Here is a 16,226-nt window from a genome sequence, read left to right on the forward strand (position 1 = left end):
GTGCTTAATGGAAGACCAGTCTCTGTAAGGTGGATTTTTCCATCTTTGAAAAACACAAGTTGATTTCTGAGGGCTTCTTTATAGCTAGCACAGTCTTTCTTTGCATGTTCTGGGTCATCACACCATATACATCTGAATGTAAACCCTTCTTTGCTTTGAGGCCTTTGCATAGAAGCCTGCCCTAATGGAAGCCCTTTTTCCTCAATCCTAGACATCTTCAATTTTAGGTCTCGCATACCCTTAATAAGCTCATCCATCGGCCCTTCTACCTTTGGGATTGTAGCAGCTGGTTTTGGTAGATTCTCAGGGGTAACAGCAGTTATAGGAGTTGCCGAGCTCATCACCATTTTATCCCTCCTTCGCTGCCGCTTTGCTAGCATGGTAACCGCATCCTCGACATCATTCCAATCATTCTTTAGCCCCTGCTCTGTATCCTTATCCTCAAGGAGGATTTCCAGTTTCTCTTGGAGATCTTTCCCAGCTGCTTGTAAGAAGAGCTCTGTTTTTTCTCTGTCCAAAGTTGTGCGCTCTATCCTTGACAACTGGGCATAGCGCTTCTCAAACTCTTTTAGCAACTCTGTGGCAGAAATTCCCATTTTGGGTTTTGTGACCCATTCCAAGAAAGTTCGTTTGGTCACTCGCTCGAAATCCTCCATGAAATATTCATCCTTTAAAGCAAGCTTGAACTCCTCCCAATTTCTGCCACCATGTGCTGTCTGCAATCCTCTTATACGCTCTCTTATTTCAGGAACACATACCAGCTCAAAGCTTCGAACCATATCCTCCTCAGTCACCCTGTTTAGCTCCATTTCCTTTGTGTAATTGCGCAGGTACTTTGTGATATCCTTACCATCAAATTGATCCACCTTTTTCACAATTGATTGCAGTGCTTTGGTCGTGGAAATTTGTCCCCTCTCAGCAGCTTGCTGCTGTTGCATATACATAGTAAACATCTGAAACATTTGCATAACTCCGGGGTCAAAATGAACCCCCTGACCCTCAGGATTCTCAGCCATAGCTTCCCTGTGTATTTCACCACACTCTCACCCCAGCAGTTTCACGTCGGGTTCACCAAAAAGCTATCGTAACGTGGACGGTGTCGCTGGGAAAGTACGAGGCTTCTAGCTGTGAGAGTAGCTTCTAATCCCTACAAGGAAACTCACACACATAACTCCCCAAGGAGCATTGGACATCTCCATTTTTGATGACATAAACATGTGCCAATTCACCTCAATACATCCCCGAATTCAGCTTGAAACACCATATTGGGGAATATGGGAATTTCTCATAAGTTTGGGACACGTGGTCAAAAGTTTGGATTAACCATAACTTGAACACCACTAATCCAAAATGAGCGCTTTATAGCTCTTTAGATTCCATTTTTCAAGCGCTTTCCAACGACAGGTCATATGATAGGATTTTGAGAAACTTACAAACATGTTATCCATGTCCCCTTTTTTAAGTATTCAAAAATGGGAATTGGGAAATTCCCAAATTCACTAATATGGTGTTTTGATGATTGCACATAAATTGTGTATCAAGAGCATGTCCCGTTCCAAGCATAGATTTACTGACTCTTCCAAATACCTCAAACCAATCACATGTAGGCATAACACATTCTACAAATGATTTCCATATACATGTGACCATTCACATCACATATACCATATAACGCCAATTCCATCATTTTAAAATGTCTCTTGATCACCTGAAAACCTGCTTTCGGATTTCAACAACTCACAAGGCAAAAGATGGCACATGGGGCATGTACAACATATTCATCTATCTTTAAAAAAAATCACCATGTCTAACAATCCAAAACCAAATGCTTTTATTCCATGGTTCTTCAAACCTTATATACTTTCAAAGGTTTCTAAAAAAAACTTCTATACGATTTTTTTTTCAAATCGTTAATAACATCAAATAAGATTTTACTTATCTGAGTAAAAAAAACGAATTTCTTTCCTTTGATTTCACTATTTTCCATGCGCTGCTGTCTGCGCCAAAATCACAAAAACATGTAGTGTATGATTTTTTTTGAAGATCGTCCCTTGTAATAGCCCTTCAATCCCTCGTTAATTCTAATCCCTGGAAGCTGTAAACAGTAAGCACCGTTTTGATTTAAAAATCTCTGGTTTGAAGACGCCCTGCTTCCCATTTTCTGCACACACACCGTCAATATGCGCCCCCTTCTCTGGTTTTTCTCTCTTTCCCGCAAGGAAATCGGCGCGCATCCCTTTTGCAGCTATTTTTTTGAAATTTCCTTCGTTGCCAATACACTGCGCCACCTTTTATGTAGCTTTAAATTCGGATATCTCCACGTAAGCTGCCACATAAGGAGATAGCAACATACGTAGCTGGCGCATTGAATGTATCGAACTTGATTTGAGTCATCTTCTCTGAATTAGCTTTGGATTGAGAGGAGCTTCAGTGAGCAAGACTGGATGCTCTTTAGGAGCAACTCGAAGCTCATTAAAGAATATATGATCCCAAATCTTTTCCATGTCATCCCAGTTGGTTACGATACCATGCTCATTAGGATATTTCAAGGTCAATATTGCCCACTTAGATTGGACCTCATCACCAACATATGCATCTTTCTGTCCCATACCCACCATAACACCAGTGCGCCGAGAACGACCCACAATACTACACTGCCCTAGGAGCATCATCTCCAGCAAACCAAGAGCCTTCTTGATCTCACATTTCCATACATGTCGAGAAGGGTATTCCCTACTACAAGGTCTACCATAAGCATAAAGCTCCATAATTCACACCACACTTATGTACAGAAGCTTCGAGACCTGACTCAGCCTCAGCTCGTCTTATTGAACCTCATTTACAATATGAACATTTGTACATGGGCATCATATAATGACTCGTCATAGCACTTAATCCCATGCATCTGGATTTGCATTTGATAGTCTCATATGCATGGTTTCACACCATAGACGTGCCATGGCACGACAACGTTTTTGTTTGTGCGCGTGTGTTTTGCTTCCTCACCAGGTATGCCTCCTTTTCACTCACTCCAATCTCCTCTTGGTTACATGTACATGTGTTGTAAAATGTCTGTGTGTGTAATTAGGGGTAATTTTCTTGTTTTTTTACTTTCTTCTTTGTTTTGCAGGTTCTTTCTCTCTCCCAAGCTCTTCTCCACCTCCTTACCTTCCAAGCAGGTTCGCCTCCTTCTTTGCCCTCCCTCCACTCCCCTCCCTTCTCCTCTCCTCTCCTCTTGGTTGTGAGATGTGTGTGTGTGTGTGTTAAAGGATAAACCTCCTTGTGTATCCATGCTATTCACACTTTTAGGATTTTGGATTACTAATTCTTTTCTCAACTTTTTGTTTTGTTTTGTAGGTCTTCTAATCCTCTCTTTTAACTTCACCAAAAAGAGGTAAATTATTTTCTCTCTTTCCTCCCTTTTTGATTTTGTATGTATGCATTAGGTTCTTAGGGCTTTTGTCTGTATGCATTAGGTTCTTAGGGCTTTTGTCTGTATGCATTACTAATCCTTTCCTCACCCTTTTGTTGGTTTTGTAGGTCTTCTAATCTTCTCTTTCAACATCACCAAAAAGAGATAAGGGCTTTCCTCTCTTTCCTATCTTTTTATCCTCTATTTTTATCTACCAAAAAGAGGGGTTTTGTTTTTGTAGGTCCTCTATGCATAGAGCTTAATCTATGAATAGGGCTCTAATCATAGAGCTTAATCTATGCATTAAGCTCTATTCGTAGAGCTTAATGCATAGATTAAGCTCTATGCATGCATTCATAATGCATAGAGCTCTATGCATGCTTAATGCATAGTGTCGGGGTACGATTTAGTTTAGGATAGTGTGGCTTGCATAGTGCTTTATGCATAAGCCTCATACATAGCTTTATGCATAAGGCCTCATGCATAGCTTTATGCATAAGGCCTCATGCATGCTTTATGCATAATGCTTTATGCATAAGGCCTCATGCATAGCTTTATGCTTAAAGCTTTATGCATAAGGCCTCATGCATCCTTTATGCATAAGCTTTAGCATAGCTTGCATAAGGCTTAAATAGCGGCATAGTTTGCATAAGGCTTGTATAAGCTTTAGCATAGCTTGCATAAGCTTTTATATGTATGCATTAGTAATCCTTTTCTCACCCTTTTGTTAGTTTTGTAGGTCCTCTAATCCTCTCTTTCAACATCACGAAAAAGAGGTAAGTGCTTTCCTCTCTTTCCTCTATTATTATTGCACCCTTGGATGCTGGGGGGGATTTGTTTTGTAGGTTTGTGCATAAGCTTTATGCATAAGCCTCATACATAGCTTTATGCATAAGGCCTCATGCATATGGCCTAATGCATAGCTTTATGCATAGGCTTTATGCATAAGGCCTCATGCATGCTTTATGCATTCTTATTAAAGTGTCCATGTGGGCTTTGTTATGTGTGTGTAGAAACATGTCTCGCACTCTAGATGAGACATCGGCTTACTCTCCATCCTTCTCTCCATATGCCATGTTGTCTGACCAGTTTATAGGTTTTTTAGCACATGTGTGTAGCAACATGTCTCGCACTCTAGATGAGACACCGGCTTACTCTCCATCCTTCTCTCCATATGCCATGTTGCCTGACCAGTTTATAGGTTTTTTAGCACAAGCCATGCCCGAGCAAAGAGCGATGGCACAACAATATTTTGCGAGAGGGGCGGCGCGGGCACTTCGGCCGCACCATCAGGCACCACCACCGCTAACCCTAGTTCACTTGTAGAAACCCCACAAAGAGCCGCTAGAACCCCTCCCTCAAGTTGCTCATCAACTCGTAGAGGACAATGCTCGAGGTGGAGGCAGTTGTTGTCCAGGTGGGGGCACGGATGGGTCTACGCCCCCATGTGAGCGTCCTTCCCCATCTAGCGCCACCAGAAGCACTCCATGCTCGTGATCATCGCTCGCGATGTTTTGACACATAGCCCACACCCGCGGATGGGGAAAAATATTACACAATTGTCAATGGCAATGTGGTTTTGGATAATGTCGGCCAAGAGATGAAGAGCCGCATCCCCCCGCGAGATTGCCACATTGTCTTTGCAAATGACTTTATGACTTTATGGCCCAAGTTGGATCAAGATAAGAAAGATAGAGTCATAAATTAATTCAAGGATGAGTACAAGCCGATCGTCTCATCAGTAGAGTGATGTCGTCCCCATAAGGTGGATAAAGGACCACATGGTGGATGTCATGAAACATTGGCGGGGAGATGTGACTAGGAGAGTGAAGGCAGGGGGTGAGAAGCCTTGGTACATGAGCACCGAGGATTGGAATGAGGAGAAGCAAAAGCATGCAAGAAATCCCCAATGCTACAAGCAACAAGAGGATGTGGGCCAAAGCCCGAATGGAGAGTGTAGGAAGCTCTCACCTTGGAAGCGGCAGTTAGGACGCATTCCATGTCTACTTTGTAAGTATCAACGCTTATCTTATATGTTTCATTTGATATTATGTCTACTTTATAAGTATCAACGCTTATCTTGTTGTTTTAGTACTTTTAGGAATTTTAGAATCAAGTGGTGGTTGGTCGGCTGGCAATGGGAAAAGAGGAGGACATTGCTCGCCACCGCCAACCATAACACATACTTTCTTTTGGAGAAGCTTGAGGGAGAAGGCGCCAACCTCAATTGGGGGCGCATTGTAGATTAACCTTATGATTTGTATACTTGCTTTGCCGTGTCATGTTAGATCGTTGTTTTGTATACCAAAAAAAAGCGTCTTGTATGGTTTTTGTAGGGACCAATGCCTGACCCTGAGTGAGGGATCCGCATAGAGTGGCCTTGACCATGTCTTTCCTCTTGTACATACATATTTTGGTCAGCTCACATCTTTGTTTGAGCTTGTATAGCTTGTATGCAACTACTTTATGCAATTTTGGTCATCAAGAATAGCTTGTAGAGCTTGTATGCAATTTTATGCAACTACTTTATGGAATTTTGGCTTATCTCGTCAGACTTGATATGTAAATTTCACATCTTGCAATATAATTTGGCCATTGTTTACACTTGTGTGAATTGTGTACATACTTTGTAATGTCGAAAACGTTATAGCACTCTAAGTTTTCAACAAATTTGCTTCATTCTTCACATCAGAGTACAGTTACCTTTGGTACTCTATAAGTTTGGCATAATGGTGCATCCAGCTACTACAAGACTGTAGCTGGATGTACCATTATGCCAAAAAAAAAATAATACTTGCACGCGTCGAAATAACCGTCGAAAGTTTCTTGTATCCGTTGAAAAAGTGTCGAAAGTTTCTGCATCCGTTGAAAAAAGCATCGAAAGTTTTCTACATCCATCAAAATGTTAGTCGAAATTAGAGTCAAAATATCATTCAAAATCAGCGTCGATAAGTACATCGAAAAAAGCGTTGAAAACATAATTATTTCGATCCTTATTTCAATGCATATATTAGCGCTTATTTCGATGTTTCCATTTCGATGCATATATCGACGCTTATTTCGATGTTTCCATTTCGACACGTATTTCGACATTTAGGGGATTTTAAGCTTTGTTCTAAACTGTCAAAAAAGTGTGGATAATGGCCCCGCCTCTTGTAGTGTTGGAATGAGCAAACAACATCAATTGAGTAATATACGGTCTTGATTAAATGTTATTCATAATTACGATAGATTTTTTGCATGATGAGAAACTATTGCTCAAAGTCTTTATAAAATTATTTCTCATAATTTTTACTAGAATATATTTTTACTATCTCCATAATGAGAAACTATTGCTCAATTTTTTTATTGGAAGATTTTTTTTACTTTCTCCATGATGAGAAACTATTACTTAGAGTTTTTACAAAACTATTGCTCAAAGTGTAAGATTTTTCTATCTACATCTGTTGTATTTTCTCCTTAGTTCAATGCTATGGCAAAAGGTACATGTAATTTTTTGAATTGATGATGTGCAAGCCAACCACATGTAGTTATTTGAATAAAGTTCCTGAGAAACTTAAATAAAGAAAAAAACAAATAATATTAAGGGTACCATTCTATAAATAGAATGCTAATAAGAAAGATAAAACCATTATCCAATTGCTCACCTTCACATCATTTGTTTCATTGAGAAAACAATGCTTAATAAATTTTATCGTGTTAGCGATAACTCTCTAGCCACATATGTGGACATCATTCTAGAAAGGGACCTGCTAAGCAAAAAGATTTGGTATCATAATCATCTCAGTTAGTTAAATAAAAATATTAAAATAAAGACTTACAGGTTTGTTAAAGTATTTCATTGACCCATACAAATCTTTAACTTAAGTCATACGCTCTATTATTCTAACCATATGCTTTATAGATCGGTACTTTATAAATTAAAAAAGGAAAAACATTAGTCATATAGAGAGACATCAAGATACCCATGGTGTGATAAAAGGGGGTGCACTTGCTTCTCAAGGGGTGTACTTTTAGGAACACTTTTAGGAAGACCTACATACAACATGCGTTTAAAGAGTATTAAAAAATGCCCTTTTCTATGAATTTTGACTTCATAAAATGGCCCCTTTTTCTTTATAAACTTACGATTTTTTTTTTCAAAATGCCATTCAAAACCCCCCTTATGTTAGTAGATTTTTGTAAATTTTTCTCAATATCTTGGTTTTGAAAACCCATCCTAATGATTGCACGTAATAGACTTACATATTTTTGAGGTTTCCATTATTTCACAGTAGTGAGATACCTTGAAATAAAAACTTACAGTTTTGCATGTCCATGAAGATCAAGAATTGAGTTCATGAAATATATTGGTTTTTATTCAATATCAATTATTATTAAGGTCCAGTTGTGGTCCTAAAATAAAAGATACTGAATAAGGGACATTTTCATTAGTAAATACTTTCTCCAAGAGAAATAGAGAGAGGGAGTACCTTTCATGTGATAAGGAAACAACAAAAATTTGATAGTATCAAAGGAGGCACCATTGAACCAATGTCTCAGTTCATCTTTTGTTCTATTTAAATCTCTGATGTAAGCTGAGAACATAGGATCCACTATCCAATCTTGTCTTTAGATGTCATCTTGGTTCTCTGTCAAGAGGCTTCAACTAAAAAATAAAGTCCGCTTCATGAAAAAATCATTTTGAGTACCATTCTGGACTATCATGAAGGGCCTAGTGTATACCTTCAAAAGAGAAGAATGGTTGCATCATTGATCTCCCTTCTTTTATCTCTTATAACTGCCACCTCTTCAATTGTGGCAATCAAAATTTCCTCTCCATAGGAAGAAATGAGGTGCATATTGAACCCTTGCAACATGCCCCAGAATAATTCATTGTGTGCATCCAATGCAATAACTCTCTGTCATGTTTCTTGTGCAATCTGTTATGCAAGCTTCTGAGGCTCTTCTACATAAGACCATAAAATCTTTCACATGGAAAAGAGAAACCCTTAATTGTTTACAAGAGGCTTCGAAAGATTTTTTAATTGCATTTCAGCAAAAGACAATTACATATTGGTTGCACATGCTCACAAGGTTACAGTCATGAATAAAGATATGCCCTCTCTAAGGAGAGTACAATATAGATTTGATAAATCAATAGCCTAGTCCATGGAGAGATAAACAAACATCCATTTTTAGAAACAAGTGTCTAAAGCATGTAAAATCCTCTGACTTTGCCTTCAACAGATACACCAAGGTGTGCCTCGAATAGTCAATAAAAGTCACAAAGTAGAGATATCTCCTGATCGAATGTGTCCTCATGGGACCACATACATCACTATGCAGCATAAGCTATAATTTCTAGATATCCCTAATAACTAATCCATTTTTAGAGAATGATGCCCATTGCATCTTACCCAAAATGCACCCCTCACATACATGTTTCATAAGGGCCTCAAGCTTTGGAAACTATGACACCATCTCTTGCATTTTAAGGTGCAACAAGCTAAATGACCAAAGTAGGCTTAACATAGCTCTGCATCACTCATAGAACATGTGGTAGTAATTGAACAAGCATTATGTGCCAATCTCTCATACCTATCCAACCTATAAAGCCGAGATAACATAATGGTGTCTCCATGAACTATACACCTATCATAAACAATCTCTCATACCTATAAAGCCGAGATAACATAATGGTGTCTCCATGAACTATACACCTATCATAAACAAATCTAACCACTAGGCTTGCCCTAGCAAATGACAAATATTGACAATAGAGCAAGCTCTTTTCAATTCCTAGCACAAATAAGACTTTTGAGATAGTGATTTTCAGTGGTGATAACAACCTTACCAACTCCTTTTATTACAAACAAGGAGTTGTTTGCACATGTGATTGTTCCTGATTAAGAATTAGACTCACAGTGAGGAAAATTAATCACTTTCAAGAAGTAATGTGCTTGTTGCTAACACACTATCTAAGTGCCAAACATGTTGATCTGTTATTACTGGATGCATACGTCATGAACAAAAAGATCATAATTGGAGTGCACAATAAATGCCCAATCATCCTATGTATAGTTTGTTGACTCCTTATTTTTAAGCACTTGGTGCTGATGCACAGTCATGCTTAACTCTTTCTTATTTTCCTTCTCTAGGATTTTTCTACATTCATTGATATAATCTGTATCTTGGCTTCAAGACTCAAAAACTCAAAAGATTAAATATGAATTTAAGCTCAATGGGATGATTGTCTGTTGTCACGTATGGTATGAAGTGCATGGAATCCCAAAAACATCCTTCTACCACTATAGAGAAAAGTTTAAGGTTGGTGTGCGGCGTCAACATGTGCATGAAAACACAGGAATACTAGAGAAGAAGCCTAGAGCATACTGGTGTGGCTAGAGCACTAGTTCAAAACTTTGTGGACATGAACTCAGAGTGGATGCCTAACAAGAGTAGAACTATGTTGGATCGTTCAAGGGAGACTCAATTAAAGATACCAAAAACATATAAGCAAGTGGACATATTAGATGAGATCAACACAACACTTGATCAAGTGGGATATGACATAAATCTATCCAAGTCTTCTTTTGGGATAATTTGGAATAAAGAGTTCCCACATGTGGCCTTGACAAAGACAAGTGAGTTCTCCAAGTGCAGCTTGTGTAGTTCACTCAAGGCTAGAATGGGATCCAAGCCAATTCTACAAGAAAGAGCAAGGATCAGGAATGAAAGGAACATTCACATGAATCAACAAAAAAGTTGCAGAAGCTTGTACTATAGATGGCGTACATTTTTAGAAACACAACCAAACAAATATTTGTGCATCATCTATAACAAGATGGATCAAAAGAAGACAGCCATTCCTAGACTATGGACGGTACCAAAGGATACAGATTTTGCATGGCAACTACAAGTGGCATTGATTGGTATGATCACCTATGGGCATGGGGAGGGTCATTATGGGCACTTTGCACTAAATGGTTTATGGCCGTCTGACCCCAATCTCACAATTTGCTCCATTGCATTCTGTTTACATAACTTAGAGAGGATGGATAAGCACCCTCTTGGTGATCTAGCAACAAATGGGCTTCCGAGAAGCAATGTTTCACTTCTTGGTGATTTGAACTCAAGGGAAGCTTTAGACTACCACAATATCAGTGATGGTAAAGCGCGCATGCCTTCTGCATATTCACATGGCAGGCGAATGCAAGGAGGTTATTGATGAATGAAACCCTATGTTTTAGGGTATATGATCTCTTACCCTATGGGGTTTGGTTGTGCGATATCCAATGTTGCAGGCTAGTTGTTGTGGGCTGAGGACATGTTCTGTGAATGCTCGCGTAGATCCCTTTGTGATGAGGTAGTCTCTGACACTAGCTCCTTACCCCTCCCCATGTTCCATGTTCCTTGTCCAAACACAGAAGATCTGTAACTGGGTTCTGTGGCTAAAGGCGCTTCTATAGTGGGCTCTTGTGGTGGTGAGTGAGACTCTTGCTTATGTTGTGTGCACTTGTTGTTTCCACTTATTATTATATGTATTGTGGAAAATTTATCCCTAGTGGTACAAAAAAAGTGATATGTCCCATTTATCATAATTTTGCGATTGTTGGGCTACTTACTTATTGTCATGGATTGCAATAAACCCAACTCAAGATTGACACTAAATGTTTGAAACATTATGGCATTAGATATGGTTTGACCAAAGCTCCTATTTCTACGGGTTATGTTGTTCCTCCACTCATCTCTATGTTGTTCCTCCACTCATCTCTATGTTTTATTGGCTCATTTCCTCCCAAAGCTCCTTGCCACTTGAGGTGGATCCGGAGGAGTATAACCTTCTTAACTGGGGAGCACTCTACTGAATGATGGTTGTTTACTTGGCTCGAAGGCTTAGTATAAGGGAAAGTACTCTCCTATTAATAATATATAAAGATCGACCTATAATGTGAACCCAACTACATGAGTTGGTGCTATAGCTATGCCATATAACTCTAGTACACCAAAGTGGCTATCGCACATCCTACCAGTATGGGTGGCATATGGCCCATAATCTCGTAAACCATGCCATTGGCATAAGTGTGAAAGCTATCACCCATGCGGTTCATCAATGTCTGCCTGCAACACTAGTTAAGCTCGATATCTCACCACTTTTCTTCGAGCTCAACACCACACCCTGCACTCCAAGTAAGCTCCTAAACTTGCAGAGCTTCTCTACACCTAATGCCTTCAAGAAGATATTAACCACCTGATCTACTGTGATAACATACACCAAATCGACATCACCTACTAGAACCTTCTTCCTCGCAAAATGATAATGCATCTCAATGTGCTCGTCCAAGCATGATAGACTAGGTTACTGGCCATCTCTATGCTACTCATGTTGTCATCACAATAAATGACAACGACCCTATCCACAGGCTCACCCATATCACCAAGTAGCTTTTGAAAACCAAGCTACCACAGTAGCACCCCTATACTTTGCCTTCATACTAAATAAGTCAAATTTCAACTAGTTTCTTACTGCTTCAACTTGCAGCAACACTACCAAAATAAAACATAAAGTTGGTGTTGGTAGATCTCTTGTCAAACACTACCAGCCCAATCACCATTTGTGTACCATGTAGTTGTGTCTCTCTCTAATCTCATAAAAAAGTCCAAAATTAATAGTGGACCTTATGTATCTAAAAATACATCTAGACACATCCAAGTGTGGCTTCCTTGGGGCATGCATAAACTGACTCACTAGCCAATCTAATAGCATAGCTGAAATATAGCCTAGTAAAGGTGTAGATCAAGCTACCCATAATGTGCATGTACATAGTGGGCCAAAAGCTTATGGCATACCATACTTGGACATGTCCAAGCATATTATCTTTGTTAACATCAAATTGCCATGAGATGATCTTACAACCTCTATATCAAGAAAATACCATAGCCCACCCAAGTCTTTCATCTCAAAATTTTTCTTCAAAAGCATCCTAACATCATATATGTCAGCATCACTATCACCAATGAGATAATCAAGTGATCCACATACATTACTAACAGCATGATCCCTCTATGTGTCTTTTTCACATAAAGTGAAAATCTACATTGGAATCCAATAGTAACAAGATACTCCCCGAGCTTGTTTGACCATGTTATGGGTGCCTACTTAAAGACCTACAAGGCTTTGCCTAACTTGCACACAAAATTTTGATGTGCATCTCTCTCATAACCTGTGTAAACTTCTTCTTACAAATCACCATGTAAGAATACATTCTTTACATATATTATGTAAAGACCAACCCTTTCTTGTAACCATAGCAGTGAAATCTCTCATGATTTCCATCCTCGCAACAGCCAAGCCAAATGTCTTCTCATAGTCAATGCCATATTTCTATCCATAACCCTTGGCAATCATTCTTGCTTTCATAAATCCATCTGAGTTATGCTTGACCTTATACACCTACTTATATCTAATTGCCTTTTTATCCTTAGGCAAAGGTACTAATTTTGATGTCGTATTTGTATCCTATGCTTCTCCTCATCCATGACATCTTTCCATTTTTAATTTCCAAGTACCTGCTCGAAACAAGTGGCCTTTATATCTTGTATTGGTTTAAGCACGTAAGTATAGTGATGGGTTGTATATCCATCATACCTCAACCTATCAATGGGATATCTAACCCAAGTAAACCTATGTACACCTGGATCATTGTTGTCGTTTTCCCTTGAAACAACCCTGGTTCTCTGTGCACCAAGAGTAACCACTGACATACTGCCAAGCTCCTCATCATCAAGGCCACTCGGAGCCACTACAGTCACCATCACTACTAACAAATCAAGCACAAAAGTTTGATCTACCTTTGTCTTCCCTTTGTAGAATACATGTGTATCAATACACGTAGTATCATGATATGATGCATCTACATTCCTTGCATCTGTCCTTAACCTACCTGACCATGGACTAACATTGGATCCATTGCTAGAGGAATCTCTATGTCAACTAAGCACCTGTGATTGCTGCTTTACATGTGGGACATCATCATTACTTATTACATCTACATCTTAAGTTACTTTCACTAGTGCATATACCAGCTACTCATCTCATCAAAGAAGTCTCTCCATTGTTGCTCTCCATGTGGGACATCATCATTACTTTTTACATCTATATCTTAAGTTACTTTCACTAGTACGTATACCAGCTACTTATCTCATCAAATATGTCTCTCCATACTCACATCTCATGAGTGGGTACGGTTCAAGGAAAACATTAGGATCCCAAGGGTTATTTAGAGGGGTCTTTGATATTGTCAGGCTATTTCACCAAAAACTTTTCTAGAAAAAATCACCAAAAATTTCTAGTCTTTAGTGGGCTTTAGAGACAAATTCGCCAACAGTACACTACATATAATACCATAAAAGATAGAAAATTTTAAATATTCTCCCAAGTTTCTAAAGTTTTAGGTTCATATATAAAAACATTCGTCAACCCATCTATACTTATACTATTTTACTAGTGTCTTATTTTAACCCTAGTACTATAGGGTGCTCCAAAGCATAACCAATGAAGATGCATTTATCTTCCTTTGGATCTAACTTGGTTCTCACTTCATCAACCACATGCAGATATGCAATACATCCAAACACTTTTAACAAGTGAGACACATGCAGATATGCAATACATCCAAACACTTTTAACAAGTGAGACACATCTAGTTCATACTCGCATCTCACAAGTGGATAGGATTACTGTATATCCTTCTGGTCCAAAGCATAGCCAATGAAGATGTATTTCTCTACCTTTGGATCTAACTTGGTTCTTACTTCATCAAGAACATGCACATATGCAATACATCCAAACACTTTTAACAAGTGAGTACTTTCAAGTGAGACACATCTAGTTTTATGCTTGTAAACTTATGTTCAGATGTCATGCCATGAATAGATGTTCTATGAATGCTCACGTGGATCCCTTTATGATGAGGTAGTCCCTGACAACACTAGCTCCTTAGTCCTCCGCGTATTCCTTGTTCCTCGTTGTCCAAACAAACAAAGAAGATCTGTATAACTGGGTTTTGTGGCAAAGGCACCTCTATAGTGGGCTAATATGGAGAGAAAGACTCTTACTTGCATTGTGTGTATTTGTTGTTACCACTTGTTATTACGTGTATTATGGAAAATTTATTCATGGTGGTACAACAAAAGAGACACGTTCCATTTATCGCGTCACTACTATGAAATTGTTAGGATACTTGCTGGTCATGACCTACTTAGGATAAACCCAACTCAAGATTGACACCAACTGTTTGAAACATTGTGGTGTTTAATATGGTGGTTTGACCACTTCTTGTGGGAGAAAACCTTAAGAATCTTAGTCCTGATCTCACTCCTTCACTAGAGATGCACCCAAAAATATGACAGTTCAATAGCTTCTTCATAAAATTTAAGGCATTGTATATAGAGACAATTGGTGAATCCAGAGTTTGGAGGCCTATGGGGCGGCTCCTGTTTCTAGGGTTCCATTGTTTCTGCACTCATGTCTATGTTTTGTTGGCTCATTTCCTTCCAAAGATCCTCGTCGCTTGAGGTGGATCTGAAGGAGTTGAGCCTTCTTAACTGGGGAGCACTATGCTAAGTGCCTTCTTAACTGGGGAGCACTCATGTTTGTGTTTTGTTGGCTCATTTCCTTCCAAAGATCCTCATCGCTTGAGGCGGATCTGAAGGAGTTGAGCCTTCTTAACTGGGGAGCACTATGCTAAGTGCTAGTCATTTTTTTGGGATCAAAGGCTTGGTGGGTTTGATGAAGTGTGGTTTGATATAGTGTTGACTATATTATTGTTTTTAACAAATAGTCCAGATTAAGTTCGCATCAAAGGTCCCTGGTGTCTCTAATGAACATCTAAAAATGATTTCACACAAGTTTTTTGTTTAAAGTTGATGATTTATTTTTTTGGCTGCTAGGCTCACATGTCTAGGCTCATACCTCTAGACATACATCTCTAAGCTCACATTTGTAGGTTCATGTGTCTGTATTCACGTCTCTAGGTTTATGTCTCTAGGCTCATGTATCCAAGTTCAGGTCTCTAGGCTCATGTCTCTAGGCTCACATATCCAGGTTCATGCTTCTAGACTCATGTCTCTGGGCTCATGTATACAAGCTCACGTATGCAAGCTCATGTGTCCAAGTTCAGATATGTAGGTTCATGCCTCTAGACTCACGTCTACAAGCTCACGTTTTGTTTGTATAAACTCGGCTCACATACTTCCCATATATGAAATGAGTCTACTTAGGGTATGCAAATCTAGGAACTATGCCTATGACAAGATTGGTGTGCAATTATTGGGAGTGATAAGTGTAAATTTTTTTACAAAGGACAAGAATTTTCCTTGGAATTTATAGATGGTACAAATTATATGACAAGAAAATCTCCCAAGAACATGGGTAGGTGTGTCCGTGTAGTACGAGTCTTTATGGACAGTAATAATCATTCCTTTCCTTATTATAAGGTATACCTACCTCCAAACTCACATCTCCAGGCTTACGTCTCTAAGTTCACGTGTCCAGGCTCATGTGTCAAGACTCATGGCTCACATGTCTAAACTCGATGCTCATATGTCTAGACTCACAGTTCACGTGTCCAGGCTCACATCTAGTCATGTATCCACACTCACATGTGCGACTATGGGCTCATGTCCCCTACCCGAAGCACTGGTTTTTGATGGTTTTTATGATTTTTTTAAACTTGATGGAGTGTGGTTAATAGTCTTAATCCTAATTAATGATTACGAACAACTAATTAAATATTTTTTGATTGTTTTTTGATGGTTTAGCATGCTTCTA

Source organism: Cibotium barometz, chromosome 10, assembly GCF_041138505.1.
Source record: "Cibotium barometz isolate CiBa-2024 chromosome 10, ASM4113850v1, whole genome shotgun sequence".
In the NCBI taxonomy this organism is placed as follows: domain Eukaryota; kingdom Viridiplantae; phylum Streptophyta; class Polypodiopsida; order Cyatheales; family Cibotiaceae; genus Cibotium; species Cibotium barometz.